Below are 20,082 nucleotides of genomic sequence, written 5' to 3'. Positions count from 1 at the left end.
TATTTTTTAAAGATTTTATTTATTTATTTGAGAAAGAGAGAACGAGAGACAGAGAGCACGAGAAGGAAGAGGGTCAGAGAGAGAAGCAGACTCCCTGCTGAGCAGGGAGCCTGTTGTGGGACTCGATCTCGGGACTCCAGGATCATGGCCTGAGCCGAAGGCAGCCGCTTAACCAACTGAGCCACCCAGGTGCCCGATAATAGGGTTTAAATAAAGCAGGTGAAAGACCACGTAACAGAGTATGTTTTCAGGATTAAATGTATAGCCAACTTCATTCTCATCACCTATAAACTCACTCTGAATGGAAGCGAGCCACTGTGGAGTCACACACTAACATTCACAAACCGACATTCCACCTTGGTGGAATGAGGTCTGGAGGGTACATAGCATCGGCCATGTTCTATATACTGAAATGAACCTGTGCTTTGAAGCTTTCCTCCTCAGTGAGCCAATCATACCCACAGAGGCTTGGGAGAGGTCTGCTGGGGACATTGAAGATGTTGCTTATCCCCGAGAAAGAAACAAAATATCCAAGGGTTCTTTCTCTGCCTCTGGATATTGTGTTTCAGTATTGTAGATGTGACATGTGCAACTGTTGTGAAATTGTAAGAGAGAATTGTCTTTCAATGAAAACCTGTCAGTAGTAAGAGAGCATCTTCACCAAGTTCCTTCAATTATTTTACTCCTTAAACCTATACAGTCTATATTATAAATACTACTTATATTCTGTTTACTTTGCCATTTAATGTGCCAATTTGTCTGAAATACTAATTTAATTTTTAAGTTCTACTGCAAGAGAAATGGAGGCCCATTCATTAAATTTTTATTCACTTTTTTTAACATATATTGAGTGCGAGCAGCTCTTCTAGAAATAAAGAAAATAGAAGAGAACAAAATATATATAAATGTCAGTGAGTGACTCATTCAAGGCAACAAAATATAATACATTTTGTATGCAAGGTATGATAGTCTTGTTACTAAATTATAAAATTTTGTCATTTAAAATATTATATTTCATATTTGAGCACTATGGCAATAACCATTTATACTGCCAATATAAATCAATTTATCCTTCTGTGGGCCAAGTAAAATTATTGGACAAAACACATTATATGATGGATCCAGCTGGAATTCACTCTAGAAATTATAATATAATAATAAAGAACAGTATTTTAAGATACTGAACCAAAAACAGAACATCTGAGTTTTGCTCCTGACTTATTAGATATGAGAATTTAATTCAGCAAGTTGCTTAATATCATTAATGACTTAATTACATAAAATAAAATATTCTAGTGTGTTAGGAAAAGCAAATAAGAATATAGAATAAGGGAATTTTTTGATGAATAGGTAGAATGGTATAAGTCTGTGATATCAAAAAAAGCATCAGGAGGAGAAGAAAAGCTGTCTAATTTAGAGTTAGCTGTAGGTGAATAAATAAGGAAAAAATGTAAATACATTCATCTATGCAGTTGATAATTTTCAAGCCTCATTAAAATCACATATATCCTGTGAGGGAAATATCCCATCTGTGCTGCTGTGTTTCATTGTCTAAGTTTCGTGTGCTCCAGGAATGGAGTCAAAGAGAAGCTTCTGTTGCTGCAGAGAGCTGGCTACGCTGCTGGTGAAACACATATCCCTTGCTCCATGTATTGGGGTGTGCGGTGTGAAAATATATGCACAATTCTATAATTCATTTCACTGTAAATAAATTCATTTACACATTTCCAGACTATCTCTCATTTCATTTGTTTCTCATGTTATTTTTCTTACAGTGGTATAAAATGTAATAAGATAATGAAATAAACAAACAAAGGTTTCAAATGACACTGGTAATGGAATTAGAGACGGAAACATGATGTGTACTACCAGTGACAAAGGCTAGAATAGAGGGGAAAAGCCAAGGTCAGTTGTAAGGAATCCAAATGAAATTACTAAGAAGGCTCAAAGGATAGGCAGAGAAAGCTGCAGGATAGAGAAATGGGGGGGGGGGGGCAGAGAAAGTGTTGGCCTAACCTAATTAACTTTAGGAAAATGAATTTGTTCAGGCTTGAGACTGATTTTAAAAGTTCTGGAATGCATTTGTATTCTTGGTAGTTCACATTTTTTTACATGTTTAAGTATATGTATCCCATGTAGACACACATCTGTAAATATACAAAATCTTGACACTAGAGTTCTTTCAGAACATTTATATAATCAGTAAAATGTCATTGCCCGTATTGATTTAATCTTAAATTTTTATAAAACAACACTAAGCATTATAGATACATTAGAATAAGATATTGAATCATATAAATTCAATTATTATGTCATTCAAAATCCAGTTTGTATATTCTTAAATCAATCAAAAATATTTTGAACACCTTTAAAATGTCAAAATGTATTTGGAACTTAAATAAAGCCTGAACATGAAATGTTTAGAGCTAAGGTAAAGGAAAAAAAAAATAGTAGGGTGATAGGTAGATTATTTGTTTTGAAGAAAGAATTGAAAGAGATGCATAAGTAATTGATTATAGGAATGGAAGAAAATGAGATACCAACTATTTATGTAAAATTAAGGCCATTTCACTGAAGATTCTTGTTATTAGCACAATCCAAAAAGGTATGATACATGGTGACATGAAGATGATGAGTCTGGATTTCGGAATGATGACTGTTGGATGAATGCATAAAATGCCCAGAAGTCCTGACAAAAATATAAGGCTACCAGGTAAATACATATTTGGAAATTATTTGGTCCATAAATGTTGATTTCATCATTCTTTCTCACTTTGCTTTTGTGTATCAATGCTAGATGATAGAAGAGAAATAACAGGCAAAACAGGTATAATTAAATTGAAGCCGTTAAAATCTAAAATGGTATGTCAGGATTTTCTGTGAATTTATTTTACAATATTCTCTCTAGCTTTAATTTCCATGGATTAAAAACGTTGACTGGGCTTTCTGTATACAGGTTTTCATTTCCTCTTGTTTACTCTAATGAGTCGCAAAGGCATCCTGGGTTATTAGTTTTCCCAGCTATTAGAGACTTGATTACTTCCTTTTCCATTTATTTTATTTTCCTCCTTAGTCCTACTAGAATACGGCTTTCTAAATAATCTTCCATTTGCATAGTGCCTCTTCCCTCTGGATTTGATTATTTTTAGGCTGGTCAGAAATATGTCTGGCAAATATGTGTTACCTCAATTCTTATTTATTACTTATTTTTTGGCTTTGAATTTTCTGTTTTTGTCATAGGTATGTGTCAAATACAGGATCTCAGAAATTTGGCCTCATGGTAATTTACTGAATTACTTTATGGTTATATTGTTAATGCTGCTATTTAGAAAGTTTGAAAATAAATACAATACTCTATAATGTCTTCATCACAAACACTATTCAAATTTACCTATTTCTATCTCCCATACTACAAACTGATTTTAAGGAGTTTTGTTAGTTTTCAACTATTCTTTACTTGCTAAAGGTATCTGTATAAGTATCATATCCATACCAATTTCAAATATTTAAAACAAAGACATGAATTTTAATATTCAGCATAAATGGTCCACAAAGACAGAACACTAGAATTAGAAACAAAATATCTAGGAGCTCTGATTATTCTGAGTTTATTTTTTTGGATTGTTTTTAGGATAACTGAGTTATAGAATTTTAAAATCCTTTGCAATCTCATGCTGTATGTATGTCACATACTATTTCATAAGAAATTTAATGCATTACCCTAAAAAAATATGTGTTTCGTTGTAGCAAAATTAATGCAGTTTTTATTTAGTCCCTAATTTAATTTTAAATACATATGAGATCTTCAGGCAAGCACTTATGAATTATATCCATAAGCATTCTGATAGACACAAACAAAAATGAGAAACAGAACAAAAGTATTTGAAAAAAGGATATCTTTTTTTTTCTTAAACTGAATTGGCTATATAGAACTTAAATACGTTGAAAAAAAGAAGTTTAATAAGCTCCAGGTATTTTGAGATTTTTCTTTGGTTTGTTTTTCTCTTGGAAGACAGGGCATTTCTTTCATTCTAAAACTATAAGTCAAAAGTCCTTGGATTTCTAGAGTTATTTTTATCAAACCTAAATGGTGTAGTAATAATTAACAGACATTATAGCCTCTAGGATCACTCTTTACATAATAACAACACAAACATATATACAGGGACTCATTTTCAAAATACCCAGGCATTATTTGCTATTTATTTTACACTCACAGATTTCTTTGAGGGAAATAGTGGGGTTGTTTGTATGGCATAATTTCAGATACTGTATAAAATAATGTATGTATACTGTCACATAAATAGTGCTAATGCAATAACTTTAAATGGCATTGCTTAAATGAACAGTCTATAAATGAGTCTGTGCATAAGGATATATAGATATATATATAGATAGATAGATAGATATAGTATTTGCAAAGAGATGGTGAACAAGATTATTTCCTTGAACTCTTGTATACCACTTATTTTTAATGAAATATAACCATAATTTTACTGAAGGCAGGATGTGTAGTAATTGTTGGGAATTTTTTTTTTTTTTTTTTTTTTTTGGTGTATATAGACCCTGTCTATATTCCTATTATAGGATTCTTCACAGACGAGACACACTTCAAGGTCAGGACTATGATGTATTTATCTTTGTGCTAGCAGCAAGCAGAATGTCTTGCACACGGCAAACATTTATTCCATTTATGTCCATGGAATGGAAACTTTTAGTTATTTGTATTTTTTAAAAAATTACAAGATGGAAGATGGCTCTTTACTTTTGTGGTTACAGAATCCAGAGGAAGCTTTAGTTTAATGAAGTCAACCATCGACTGTGTTAATAATTTAGGAACTTAACAATCAATTACTTTTTCTCTGCTGGGTTTTCACAGTTGCATCAGAGCAGCACGTGAAGTACTTTGGATCTGACTTCACTTGTAATCTGTGAACTTCCAAAAGGAGGTGAAAAAAGGACAAATGACATCACCAATGGGAAAATGTGTGGGACAACAGATTGGAATAAGATGTGCCAGCAATAATGAACATTAACACCCAAAGATACCAGCTGAGGGCTCCTCCTGATGGCTTCAATCAGCAATCATTAACCACAGGAAAATTCCCAAGGCACAATGAATTGTGTTAACTGTTCTCTTGGAGGAACTGTAAACAATCAACTCACCTGCTTTTTAAAATTAGGGTTAGGAAACTATTTACACATTCAACAAAGTTAAAAGAGGTTTTTTTTTTTTTAAGGAGAAAAGAAGAGATACAGTCAGCTGTAGAAAAAGAAAAAAACATATGCATACAAAGAAGAGGTACACAATAGGTAAAAAAAAAAGTGAGAGAGCTGGATGTTGTAAGAATTTAAACAAAATCAAAAGACAGAAGTAGAAAATGCTGGCTTAACATGGATTTCAAAAATTTTAAAAAAAAGAGAGAAAAAGAGTAAAAGAGAAAAGGAAGTATAGAAAGAGGAGGAAGGGAGGGAATGACAGACTGAAGAGAAGTAAAGGAGGCAGAGTTTGGGTGGGGGATGATGGATGAGAAGGTAAAGAGAATGAGAAAAGGAGACCTCTCCAACACTTTCACAGAAGCAAGTGTAATGATGGGAACTGCCAAGTAGAGCAGACAGCAGAGAACAGCCAAAAAGGATGCACTAGTGCATGTCAGCTGCCTGCCAGTCTGCATGAATCAGACTTCTGTCTTAACATAACTTCACCTCTGAGCTCCAAGCCTATATATTTAACTGCCTAGTTGACAGTCTCTTGGATTCCTTCTAGGTACCTTAAAAGTAGAATGTCCAAACCTGCCCTACCTACCAGTGTCCTCATCTGGGGGACTGACATCGGCATCACCCATGCTGGCCAAATATCCTTCTTTCCACATTCTATATTTTAAAGGTTTTATTTATTTATATATTTGTCAGAGAGAGAGAGAGAGAGAGAGAGCACACAAGCAGGGGGAGCAGCAGGCTCCCCAGCTGAGCAGGGAGCCTGGCATGGGGCTTGATCCCGGGACCCTGGGATCATGACCTTAGCCAAAGGCAGATGCTTAACTGACTTAGCCACTCAGGCGCCTCCACGTTCTATATTTTAATAATTCATATGGTGTGCAGATAAGAGAGATATATAAATGCATATTTAAATATAAATATAACAAGAAATACAAATATAAAATAAAATTTTTATTTAACTTCTTTAACAGAAATATATAATATGTGTTTATGTGTATTATATGTATATTTGTGTATACACACACACACACACACAAGATGATCCAGTGTTAATGCAACTAAAGGCAGGAGAGGATTTGTTCTTGAATATTAGAACAAGATAAAACTAGAAATGTTTCCTCCCTTTTTTATTGTTATCATTTTGTTGTTTTCAACTGAGTTCATTTCTTAGCCGTGAGCAGTTCAAGTGGCAGAAGTGAAAACTTTCTAGGCTTGATGCATCAGAGGAAAGATAATGTGAGGCCAGTAAGGCAGCTATAAATTGGGGCAGAATCTATGAATTTAAGAAAATCACAGAGCAAGCCACATTGCTAAAAAAAAAAATCCTTGACTGAAAGCCAAATTATGTATAAATAATGGAGAGCCCCTGGGTCCTGGTTAAAAGGCAGCAGTAGAAAATAACAGTAGTAAGGAAGAGGTATCAGCTGCTGCATACCAAGAGGGAGACAGCATTTGTAGTGTGAGTCCATGCAAGTTTACTGTCTGCTGCTGCAACAACAAAATACCCTTAAAAGAATACAGCAGAATATGGAACAACTGCAATCTAATCTCAGCACTGCCTATTTCCCAACCTACTAAACATGCAAAGAAAAAACAAAAAAATGATGACCTAGTCAATAAAATAAATCTGAGTGGGCATAGACAGTGAATTAAGCAAAAGTCTTAAAACATCTATTTTTTATACACACACACATATATACACACATATATATAAAACTTTAATCAAAAATGTGGTATTGAGTGAACGACTAAAACCCTATCTTACAAATTACTCAAAAATCAACTTAAGTGGATTACACACACACTTTGACCAGAAGACCTAAACCATAAAACTCCCAGAAGAAAACATATGCATAAGCTCCTTAACATCAGTCTTGCAGTGATTTTTTGGATTTGACATCAGAAGTAAAGGCAACAAAAACAAAAATAAAAAGTGAGACTATATCAAACTAAAAAACTTCTGTTCAGCAAAGGAAGTTATCAACAAAATGGAAAGGTAACCTATGAAATGGGAGAAAATATTTGCAAATCATATTTTTGATGAGGAGTCATAACCAAAATATATAAAAAAATACAACTCAGTAGAAAAAATCTGATTAAAGAACAGGCAGAGTAGTCATTTTTCCAAAGACATATAGATGGCCAATAGAGACAAGAAAAGGTGCTCAACATCACTAATCATCAGGGAAGTGTAAATCAAAACCACAGTGAGATATTACCTCACACTTTATAGAATGACTGTCATCCAAAAGGCAAGAGATAACAAGTGTTGGCAAAGATGTGGAGTAAACAGAACACTTGTGCACTGTTGGTGGGGATGCAAATTGGTGCAGCCACTACAGAACACAATTATATCCAGTAATCCCACTTCTGGTAAATAGCCAATGGAAATGTAAGCAGGATATCAAAGAGATATCTACATGGCCATGTTCACTGAAGCATTATTGACAATAGCCAAGATATGGAAATCATCTAAGTGCCCTTCAATGAATGAATGGATAAAGAAGATCTGATGTATATGTGTGTGTGTGTGTGTGTGTGTGTGTTGTGTATATATATGTATATATATATATTACTCAGACACATAAAGGAGGAAATCTTGCCATTTGTAACTTAGATGGACCTTAAGAGCATTATGCTAAATGCAATAAGCCAAACAGAGAAAGACTAATACCACATGATATCATTTACATGCTGTCTTGGTGATCACTGCTTTGTAATATAGCTTGAAATCAGGCAACGTGATGCCCCCAGCTTTGTTTTTCTTTTTCAACATTTCCTTGGCAATTCAGGGTCTTTTCTGATTCCATACAAATTTTAGGATTGTTTGTTCCAGCACTTTGAAAAATGCCATTGGAATTTTGATCAGGATGGCATTGAAGGTAGATTGCTCTGGGTGGTATAGACATTTTATTCTTCTGATCCATGAGCATGGAATGTTATAGTTATTAAAGAAAAAATTTTCTGCAAACAAGCTACTATCCAATGTAAGATTCATAGAGCTAAAGCATCATTTAATATTCATGAATTATATGCACCTTTAAAAAATTATTTATAGCATTGTTTTCAGAGAGTACAGCAAACAGTACTTAAAACATTTTGCAATTGATTTTCATAACCATTTAGTAGTATTCTGAAATACAAACCCAGCAGATTGCCTGCATCACATCTGGCTAAGCTATTCAGTTCAAACTGGCCCAACACAGATCATATCAGAGTCCACTGCATTTATCTCTGATTTAGAGATGCTTACTATTGAAAAGTAAGGTGTGACTATTTCATTAGATCTTTTATCTTGGGTTCATATTTTGAAAACAATGTCAGTCACCATTTCAGTCAAGTCTCAGAAAACCAGCACCTTTTACTTAAAATATATATATATATAACTCCAAAACATGTATTTCCAATTTTTGAAAACAATCTAATGTCCCTAACTCTAATTTCCTGTCATTATAATACCTTAATAGATAAAATGTGTACTCTGGCCCTTGCACAAAATCTCTGTCTCCCTCAATACATTATATTTTGCTCTTTATTTCAAAAGTTTCTAACATAATGAACATTTTAATTTTTTAAATTTTTTTTAAGATTTTATTTATCTGAGAGAGAGAATGAGAGAGATAGAGCACATGAGAGAGGGGAGGGTCAGAGGGAGAAGCAGACTCCCTGCTGAGCAGGGAGCCCGATGTGGGACTCCATCCTGGGACTCCAGGATCATGACCTGAGCCGAAGGCAGTCGCTTAACCAACTGAGCCACCCAGGCGCCCCATAATGAACATTAAAAAAAAATTATTTAAACCCCTGAAATCTTACAATGCACTAACCTAAGAAATTAGTAAAAGATATTATACTAATTCATTATAATTTAAAGCTTTTGGGTAAATCAAAAACTTTAGTTGCAATTAATTAAAACCTCCTCCAAAACAGTGATCTTCAAAAATGTTTATTTGCTTTAAACTAATTTTGAAAAATGATGCACCATAGTAGGTTTAAATGGTACAAAGGATGTAATGCTATATATATAGTATTACATATATATTTCTGCTTGAAATCATATATATATAGTATATAATGACATTTATTTTTTTAAAGACTCATATATTTGAGAGAGAGCACGATCTGGAGGGGCAGAGGTAGAGGGAGAGAGAATCTCAAGCAGAGATCTTTCTGAGTACAGAGTGGGACTTGGGGTTCAATCCCAGGACCCTGAGATCATTACCTGAGCCAAAACCAAGAGGAGGACCCTCAACCAACAGCACCACCCTGGTGCCCCTGTATATAATGACATTTAAAAATTAATCTGGTAGTATCCAATGGAATATAAATCATACATGGATTTAAAGCTCAACAGTATGTATTTAAAACATACATTTAAGGGGAGCCTGGGTTGCTCAGTTGGTTACACGTCTGCCTTCCACTCAGGTCATGATCCTGGGGTCCTAGGATTGAGCTCAGTGTTGGGCTCCCTGATCAGCGGGGATTCTGCTTCCTCCTCTCCCTCTGCCCTGCTCCTGCTGTCTCTCTCTCTTAGTCTTTCTCAAGTAAATAAATAAAATATTTAAGAAGGAGGGAAGGAAGGAAGGAAGGAAGGAAGGAAGGAAGGAAGGAAGGAAGGAAGGAAGGGAGGGAGGAAGAAGGGAGGGAAGGAAGGAAAGAAGGAAGGAAGGAAGGAGAAGAAAGACAAGAAAGAAATTAAAACATACATTTAAACTTTTTTTAACATTTGGAAATTTACATCATTTCTTTCTCTTCTTGATCTCAAATTTCCATTCCACTTCTTACAAATAAGTTTTTGCAGATGCTCATGTACAACATATAAGAAGTACACATGTAAAACATATAGAAAGTATCTTTAACCTCAACTTTCATCTTTATAGCACATATATCTGCTATGAAAGATATAAATGTTAACATAATTCTTTTAATTTACTGAGACCATTAGGATATTAAGCTATGTATAAACTGCTTATAAACTATTGACATGTATTAGTATTAGTTGTAATAATATACAATCATCAAAATAAATACACATACTAATAACTTGATAAATAGTTATTAAGTATAAAAATATTTTATTAAAAAGACATGTCATAATGGAATATGTGAGATTAATTATCCTGAAGTCATATATTTGTGAATGACCATTACTTATTGGTAAAATGAGATTATCAATTCTAGCCCGACTTCCTTATTAATTTAGTTGCTATAATTCTTAATATATAAATAGAAAGTTTTTTATATTATAGAAATACCAATTAGTTCTTTGCATTTTTTGAGTTATATGCCAAAGTTTACATAAATTTTGTTCATCATGTTTAGCTATGAGATGAGAGCAGGAGTTGATTTTGTCTTTAGTTTTGTTGGTATCATAAAATTCAAACTGACAACCTGTTTCAATGTTGGGATTTTTGTTTGTTTTTACCAAATTTTTAGAAAAATTCATATTCTGAATCACTGTGAAATACACCAATAATACTATCAGGCGTTGACAATAACTGAGGTTATCTGAGATTCTGTGATCTGAGATTCATCAATATGATTTAATTGAATTAAAATTAGCTGAGAGACAATGGACTCTGAAAAACAAACTGAAGGTTCTAGAGGGGAGGGGGTGGGAGGATGGGTTAGCCTGGTGATGGGTATTAAAGTGCTCACGCTCTGCATGGAGCACTAGGTGCTATACGCAAACAATGCACAAACAATGAATCACGGAACACTACATCAAAAACTAATGATGTAATGTATGGTGATTAACATAACATAATAATAAAAAAATAGCTGAAACCAATGTAAAATTGTTTCCTAGAAATTGGAAGCTGCACAATTGACATTTTTTTTTTCTTAATTATGATCAAAGACCTATACATTCATGTCAAATCTCAATTTTGTTTATGGTGCTTGCTTTTTCCACCCCATCATCTAGAATATTCCTTACCATCTTCATTTCTCACTCTTTATATCTGTGGCATCAGCAAATCCAGAGAGCCCTTGTCTTCAAATTATATCCAGAAGCCTACCGTTTCTCTTCTACTCTACTGTTAAAACTCAGATTCAGTCATAATAACTTTTTGCCTGGATTGCAACAAAGGTTATCTAACCACTATCTATCTTCTGCTTCTGTCTTTGCACCTCTTCATTTTATGACAATCACAGAAGTTGGAATTATACTGTTTAATTCAAAACAAGTCACTCCTCTGCTTGAAATCCTCCAATGGCGACCTATCTCATTTAGAGTAAAATCTCAGTCACATTGTCACTCTGGACACTTGAATTACTTCTCTTCCCCATGCTCTTTTCAGTGATACTGATCTCTTCAATCTGCCTCAAACACTTAGCCACACTTCAATATCATTAAGTGAGATATTGTAGAATTTTTGTTTGGTGAAATATTTATTTCAGATGTTGGTATCAGATGTCAACATTATTATTCACGATTGCAATATCGTTCTCTGTCTCTTGGGTATTCCTTTCAAATGCATTCTCTCTCTTTCTCTGTCTTCTCCCCCCACCCCCACCCCATGCCACATTTTCATTAGTTTTGTGCTGATATCCTTAGATCAGATTATTTTTGCATTTTTCTTTTTTGGAGTTTTAGAAATTCTTAAATATCTATTTTGATGTCTTTGATCAGTTTTGAGAAATTCTTACTCATTAGTTCTTCAAATATTTTACTTTCCCTTTCCCTTTGTGTTATTCCTTTGGGACTCCAATTAACATGTATGTTAGAGCTCTTCACAGTATCCCATATATCTTATACTCTTTTTATATTTTCCACTATTTTCTCTCTTTGTCTTTTAATCTGAATATTTTTACTTACCTCACTTCCCTTTGGTGTTCTTCTCTTCCTAACATTTTTAATTTATATATTGAATACTTAATTATAGTTAAAAATATTTTAGCTCTAAATCTCTTTCATTCTTTTATATCTACTTGTTTCTCAGAGATTCTCCACCTTTTCTAGTATTTTCTTATACATATTAATATCAGTTATTCTATAGTACATGCCTATTGATCTCTTTCTGTTGTCTGTTTTATTTTTAATCTTTGAAAATTTGGTTCCAATTTTAGCATTTACAAATTTTTGATTGGATGCCAGATACTTTTCTTTGAAATTTGTAGACTTTTTTACAGCCTAAAGAAAAAATTATTCACAGAATATGGACTCACTCACTGAGATGTCCTCTCTTCTGGGATTTGGTCCTTAAGTCCCTCCTGCTTTATCTCTAAAATATGAATGCTGCCTCCTCAGCCCATGTGAATGTAATTTCTGTTTGAACTCTATTCAGAGTTCATCTGTGTCCGCTATGAAAAGCCGGTGGTGAATCAAGTGCTTACAGTATCTCAGCCTCTCATAGAATGTAGAGCTTCAGCTGCTGCTTACTGCAGCTGTTCTTCAGTCCTGTCAGAGGCTTTGTTTTTTGCTTGTGTTTTCATACATGTCTAGCTTTTATAGGGTTTTTTATTCTTCTGTTGCTGTTTTGTTTTGATTTTTGGTAGAAAGTTAAGAAAATATATCTTGACCAGAACTTGAAAACTCCCTATTTTTGTTTGTAATAAATTGAAGAAAGAATATTGAGGAATGTACAGAAGTAGAAGTTTTTATATGGAATTTCCTTGGAAAGGGACAGTTGGGAACCACTGGAACGTCCACATTGGTTAAAAAAATGTATATGTGCACTTAAAAAAATATTTTTAAAAGGTCCATTACTTTAATTGTTCAATAGACTCTGGTCTTGATTTTCACATTTTAATAAAATTAGATTTTAGATGCTGAATATTTAATGCCTTGCTTATATAGTATAGAGTAATATTTGTAGGAGTTGGGTATCAAGGGATTAGATAAAATACTTCAATACAAATAGAACAAATATATTGTAGATAGGCAAAAAGAATGCTGACAAAGTTGGACTTGAAAATGTATTTAACACTCTTTTTTCAAGCTTGAAGAAAGGTATTAAATACATTTTTACATCAGAATTCTGTGAAAGTACATATTATTATGGAGTAGATCATTTAAAAATAAAGATGTAAGAAATCAGTTGTAGGGAGTGCTTTTTAGTTTCTTAATTATTATTATTTTCTTATCTAGAGCATACATGCTGCAACTGAATATTGTAGGGATATATATAATACCTATGGACTTTACTGCACTGAAAATTAATGATAATGTCTTGTATTTCAAGGCCAATTCAGTTACATTTACAATTCTTTTAACTTTCATTAAAGTGAAAAGAGTAAAAGAAAAAAAAGATTTCTATGGTAACTTTAGAAAGAGCTTTCAAAAGGCAAGAAAATTGTATTCATCATATTCACTAACTTTTTTTTTCAAAGAAGTCTGGGAAGTTACATAAATGTAATTTTATTTTATAGAGGCATATACCTCATCCTAACTAGCCTGTGTTTGCCCAGAAGCTATAATAATAGAGTCTTAATTAAATATTCCTCAATTTCTCTGATCAAATATCTTAGTCCTCTTATTTATTATTAATATCTTGTATCTTCTAGGAATACTCTATTTAGAAATTTGTCCAGTTTTGAATTCACTATGTTAAACAACATTTTGACTTTTTACACAGTGAGATAAGACAAAAATTTCAGTGAATATTTACATAAACTGAAGTTTTACTGTGTTGACTAACAATATGACTATAATAAAAGTAAGTGTTCAGTGAAGAAAATAGCTCTAGTATATGTTGGTAAAATAAAAATTTGAAGCATAACATGTTAAAACATATGCCTTCTACCCTATATAAGTTTAAAAAAGCATTTTTATGATTATAACTGTAGAATGTACATAGGGAAAATAATATTGAATTCTTTTTTATTGAATTCTTTTTTTTTCTCTGCTATAATTTTATTAGGAAGTGCAATATCAGGTAGCAGGAGTGAGGGACCAAGATGAGTAATGCAGGCAAGGAGGGATTCCATATGAAGATGCTATCCCTCTGACCACCAGTGCAATTTTTTTTTATTATGTTATGTTAATCACCATACATCATTAGTTTTTGATGTAGTGTGCCATGATTCATTGTTTGCGTATAACACCCAGTGCTCCATGCAGAACGTGCCCTCTTTAATACCCAACACCAGGCTAACCCATCCCCCGGCTAACCCATCCCCCACCCCCCTCCCCTCTAGAACCCTCAGTTTGTTTTTCAGAGTTCATAGTCTTTCATGGTTCACTCCCCCTCTGATATCCCCCCCTTCATTCTTCCCCTCCTGCTATCTTCTTTTTTTGTTGTTGTTAACATATAATGTATTATTTGTTTCAGAGGTACAGGTCTGTGATTCAACAGTCTTACACAATTCACAGCGCTCACCATTAATATAAAATATAAATAATACTTTTTCTGAAATTAACATCAACAACACCAACAACAAATAATCTCTCTAGAAGAATCGGAAGTGGTAGAGCTCTGTATTTATAAAGATTAAAAGTAAGAAAGAAATCCAAATGTTAATAGAGTGATATATGTCAAAAGAGCTTATAACCTACTTCAGATACTGGATCAAGATTCAGAGGTTGTGAATTGTAAATAGTACTATAATAAACATAAGGGTGCATATATATTTTTGAGTTAGTGTTTTCATTTTCTTTGAGTATTGGAAGCAACCCAAGTGTCCATCGATAGATAAATGGATAAAGAAGATTTGGTATAGACACACACAAACACACATACAGGAATATCATGTAGCCATAAAAAGGATGTGATCTTGCCATTTGTGACAACATGGATGGATCTAAAAGGTATTATGCTAAGTGAAATAAGTCAGAGAAAGACAAATACCATATGATTTCATGTATATGTGTAATCTAAAATATATGAATAAAAGAAAAGTAGAATCAGACATATAAATACAGAGAACGAATTAATGGTTGGCAAAGGGAAGGAGTGGAGGGACAGGCAAAATGGGTGAAGGGGGTTTGGAGATACAGACTTCTAGCATGGAATGAAAAAGTCACAGAAATAAAAAGGTACAGCATAGGGAATACAGTCAAGGGCATTGTAATAGCTTTGCATAGTCACCGATGGTAACTACACTTATGGTGAGCATAGTGTAATATATGGAGTTGTTGAAATACTGTGTTGTACCCCTGAAACTAATGTTACATTGTATGCCAATTATACTCAAATTACAAAATTAAATTAAAAAAAAAAAAGATTCAGAGGCTGTCCATGGACCTGGCTCTCTCTTCTACCTCAAATCCCATAATACAGAACAAATTCATGAACAGTTCGGAGATATCAGAAGAATGTCTAGAAATCAAGAGAAATCATAGAAAAACTAAGGGCAGATTTTATCGGATTTAAGAAGGAATTCATAGCCCAAGGGAAATTAAGCCAGGAGAGCTACAAATGCCCATGGAACAGAAGGACTCCTGGGGTCTCTTTCAGGGAAATGTTCAGGATTATTCAATAGGGAAAAACAGGTGGATTTGTCACTTTCTGATCCCCTTATGAGAAAACCTAGTTAGCAAAGGTGATTGTTCTCCATTGAGACTTGAGAATGGGTATGCCTGTGATAGGAAGACAGGAGCTGGGATGTGGATAGCTGGTTACAGCCCAGAGGAATGGAGATAATCCACAAATCTAGCTACTGGCAAAATCTGAGCAACACATTTGCAAAAGTGACCCCACAAGCACTAGGAGCAAGTGTAAGTAATGCTATAAGATATTTATTCATAGAAAGGCTAACAGGGATTCTCAAATTCTTAAAAAAGACTCCATTACCCTTCAAAGGTCAATTTATAAGAGCAACTTTTAGAATTGGATGTGTTGTAGGTGGAAAAATGGTGAAGGTAAAAATATCCAAATGACAACTTTAAAGTCCATAATTTTGTATTTTCATAATCCATGTTGCTAGCTAGTGAGTTGCTAGTTAGAACATATATCTAGGTATCATGCCCCTTATTGCTGCAGGAAGTATGATGTTAAACACAATTTCAAATCAAACTGAACTCAAATCAAAATCAAACTTTTATCAAATTTTTATTTGTTTCCTTTCCTGGTCTAGCTTTCTCAATATTCTATGTTCTGGTTTGATTTTGTGAATGTTTCAATAACAGCCTATATGATAACAACATAATTCCAGTTTTGTTGGATAACAGTGAACATTTATGCAATGACACCAACCAATGAACATATTCGTTTTATAATTAACCAATATTGTGGTATTTTTTCAAAGAACTGTGATCAGTTATGTTGATTATGGAGAAGTGTCATGAGTCTTCAGTCACATAGGCAGCTGAAATCTGGAGTATTTATCATAATATGCAGCTTCAACCTTAGGCTTTTCAAGGCAAAATAAAAGAAAAAATAAAAGACAAGGGACTGATATTATGCAGTGAACAATATTAGCTTTGATATTGATGAAATGTCAGGGAGAATGGACATAGTCATAGAGACTTGAATAATATGACTTTATTGTTTGATTCTATACTGGAAGTGTTCTGAGACTCACATAGGGGTTGTTCTGTCAATCTTTCAGCAATTTCCATTATTGTGATGATAGAACAGCCTCACTCTAGTGATAGAGGAGATAAAATAGTGAGCTAGTGTGTCTCAGTGTAATCTAATAATCATACACAATATTCTGCATATCTTGTTCAAAATTAGTAATAAGTTCTGCTGATGCTGCCTCCATATGTGCTAAAAAAATGATTCTTCAAACTCTAAGGGGAAAATAAGTTTCCTACCTAATTGCATCTCATGTTCTTTTCTCATATTATACATGGATGAGTTAAGGGAAAAGGGAAGGAGCAGCGTGAAAAAAATGTATGTGTCCTTAAATGGATAAATATAGACATACAATGTGTATATGTATGATATATATGCACATGTATATGCACATTTAATGTACACATAAATATATACATATAATGTATATGTGTATAATATGTATATGTGTGTGTGTGTCTCTCACAAACCTCATAATCAGTTGATTAGTACATATTTAATGAATGTCTTCTGTGAGCTAGAACACAACAAGAACCATAGCAAGGACCATGGTCTCAAGGAGTTTATATGCTAATGAAAGGAATCTTCAATAAACACACACAAAGTCCAGATATCACTAGGTGTTTTGAGGAAAATAATGTCGGATATAGTGGAACTCTGAGGAGGTAGGGTTCAGGTACCTAGACTCTGAGGCTCTGTCCCTGAGTCAGTGTTTTCCACAATCAACAAGAAGCTGATACTCTTTTCGGCTATTCTATAGAAACGATGTCATGACTTAGCAATTAATACACCTAAATCAAGGTAGCTAATTGATGCCTTCGGGAGATGTAGAAAATAAGAATGTGCTCATGTAACAGTCTAAAAAGTTAGGAATATATAACAGAGTTTTCTCAAAATAGTTGTTAGAACCTCTTTCCGATTCTTAGAGGTGGACACTGGCATAACAAACTCCCTGTCCTATCAGCTCCGTCTGTGTTCCAGCTTTCTCCCAGCATATAGTTTTCCTCTATCTTACTCCCGAATACTGCCTTTATTGTTTGAGTCAAGCTGATATAGCTTTAAATGCTGGCTTTATTACTTACTAGTTATTGACTGTGGGCAAGAAACTTAACCCACCAATGTCCCAGTTCCTTACTTGAATATCAGAGATGATAAAACTTAAAATTTTGTTGTAGGTATTTGAGAGGTAGATGATGGATAACACCTTATCCACTCTGTCACCCTATGTTTTTGATTGGAGCATTTTGTCTATTTACACTCAAAATAACTGTTGATAAGTATGTATTATTACCATCTTATTACCTGCTTTATAGTTGTTTTTGTACTTCTTCTCTGTTCCCTTTTCTCTTGCTTTCTTCTCTCATGATTTCCTGGCTTACTTTAGTGATATTCTTTAATTCCTCTCTCTTCATTTTTTGCATATCTATTACCGTTTTTCTTAAAGATTTTATTTATTTATTTATTTTAGAGAGGGAGGAGAGAGAGAGCACAGGTGGGGGAGAGAGACAAAAGGGGGAGTGGGGGGAGATGGAAAGAATCTCAAGCAGACTCTGCACTGAGCATGGAGCCTGACGTGAGGCTCAGTCTCAGGACCCTGATTTCATGACCTGAGCTGAAACCTAGTTGGTCACTTAAATGACTGAGCCACCCAGGCACCCATCTATTACCGGTTTTTGATTTTTGGTTACCAATGGGTTTATACATAATATCTTACAAATATAGCAGTCTCTATTAAGTTAATGGTCTCTTAAGTTTGAACCCATTTTAAAGCATGTTTTTGGTATATTGTGTCACAATTTGCATACTTCTGTGAATCCCTTGACTACTTCTTTTTAGTTATACTTCTTTTTACTGCTTTTGTACTTCCTACTATTCTTACTCCTGATTATGTCTTTCCTTTCTACTTAAAGGGTTCCCTTTTTGTTTTTATGTTCTTTAAATTTTTTATTGTTATGTTAATCACCATACATTACATCATTAGTTTTTGATGTAGTATTCCATGATTCATTGTTTGCGCATAACACCCAGTGCTCCATGCAGAACGTGCCCTCCTTAATACCCATCACCAGGCTAACCCATCCCCTCACCCCCCTCCCCTCTAGAACCCTCAGTTTGTTTTTCAGAGTCCATCGTCTCTCATGGTTCGTCTCCCCCTCCGACTTACTCCCCTTCATTCTTCTCCTCCTGCTATCTTCTTCTCATTCTTCTTTTTTTTTCTTAACATATATTGCATTATTTATTTCAGAGGTACAGATCTGTGATTCAACAGTCTTGCACAATTCACAGCGCTCACCATACCACATACCCTACCCAATGTCTATCACCCAGCCACCCCATCCCTTCGACCCCACCCCCACTCCAGCAACCCTCAGTTTGTTTCCTGAGATTAAGAATTCCTCATATCAGCGAGGTCATATGATACATGTCTTTCTCTGATTGACTTGTTTCACTCAGAATAACACCGTCTAGTTCCATCCATGTTGTTGCAAATGGCAAGATCTCATTCCTTTTGATGGCTGCATAATATTCCATTGTGTATATATACCACATCTTCTTTATCCATTCATCTGTCGATGGGCATCTTGGCTCTTTCCACAGTTTGGCTATTGTGGACATTGCTGCTATAAACATTGGGGTACACGTACCCCTTCGGGTCCCTACATTTGTATCTTTGTGGTAAATACCCAGTAGTGCAATTGCTGGATCGAACGGTAGCTCTAATTTCAACTGTTTGAGAAACCTCCATACTGTTTTCCAGAGGGGTTGCACCAGCTTGCATTCCCACCAACAGTGTAGGAGGGTTCCCCTTTCTCCACATCCCCGCCAACATCTGTCGTTCCCTGACTTGTTAATTTTAGCCATTCTGACGGGTGTGAGGTGGTATCTCATTGAGGTTTTGATTTGGATTTCCCTGATGCCGAGTGATGTTGAGCACTTTTTCATGTGCCTGTTGGCCATTTGGATGTCTTCTTTGGAGAAATGTCTGTTCATGTCTTCTGCCCATTTCTTGATTGGATTATTTGTTATTTGGGTATTGAGTTTGATAAGTTCTTCATAGATTTTGGATACTAGCCCTTTATCTGATATGTCATTTGCAAATATTTTCTCCCATTCTGTTGGTTGTCTTTTGGTTTTGTGGACTGTTTCTTTTGCTGTGCAAAAGCTTTTTATCTTGATGAGGTCCCCAATAGTTCATTTTTGCCCTTGCTTCCCTTGCCTTTGGTGATATTTCTAGGAATAAGTTGCTACAGCTGAGGTCGAAGAGGTTGCTGCCTGTGTTCTCTTTTAGGATTTTGATGGACTCCTGTCTCACATTTAGGTCTTTCAACCATTTGGAGTCTATTTTTTGTGTGGTGTAAGGAAATGGTCCAGTTTCATTCTTCTGCATGTGGCTGTCCAATTT

This window comes from Callorhinus ursinus, unplaced genomic scaffold (genome assembly GCF_003265705.2).
Source record: "Callorhinus ursinus isolate GAN/ISIS: 27379988/994484 unplaced genomic scaffold, GSC_fseal_2.0 scaffold54, whole genome shotgun sequence".
Taxonomy (NCBI): Eukaryota; Metazoa; Chordata; class Mammalia; order Carnivora; family Otariidae; genus Callorhinus; species Callorhinus ursinus.
The sequence above is the reverse complement of the archived record's forward strand: the minus strand, read 5'-3'. Positions refer to the sequence as shown.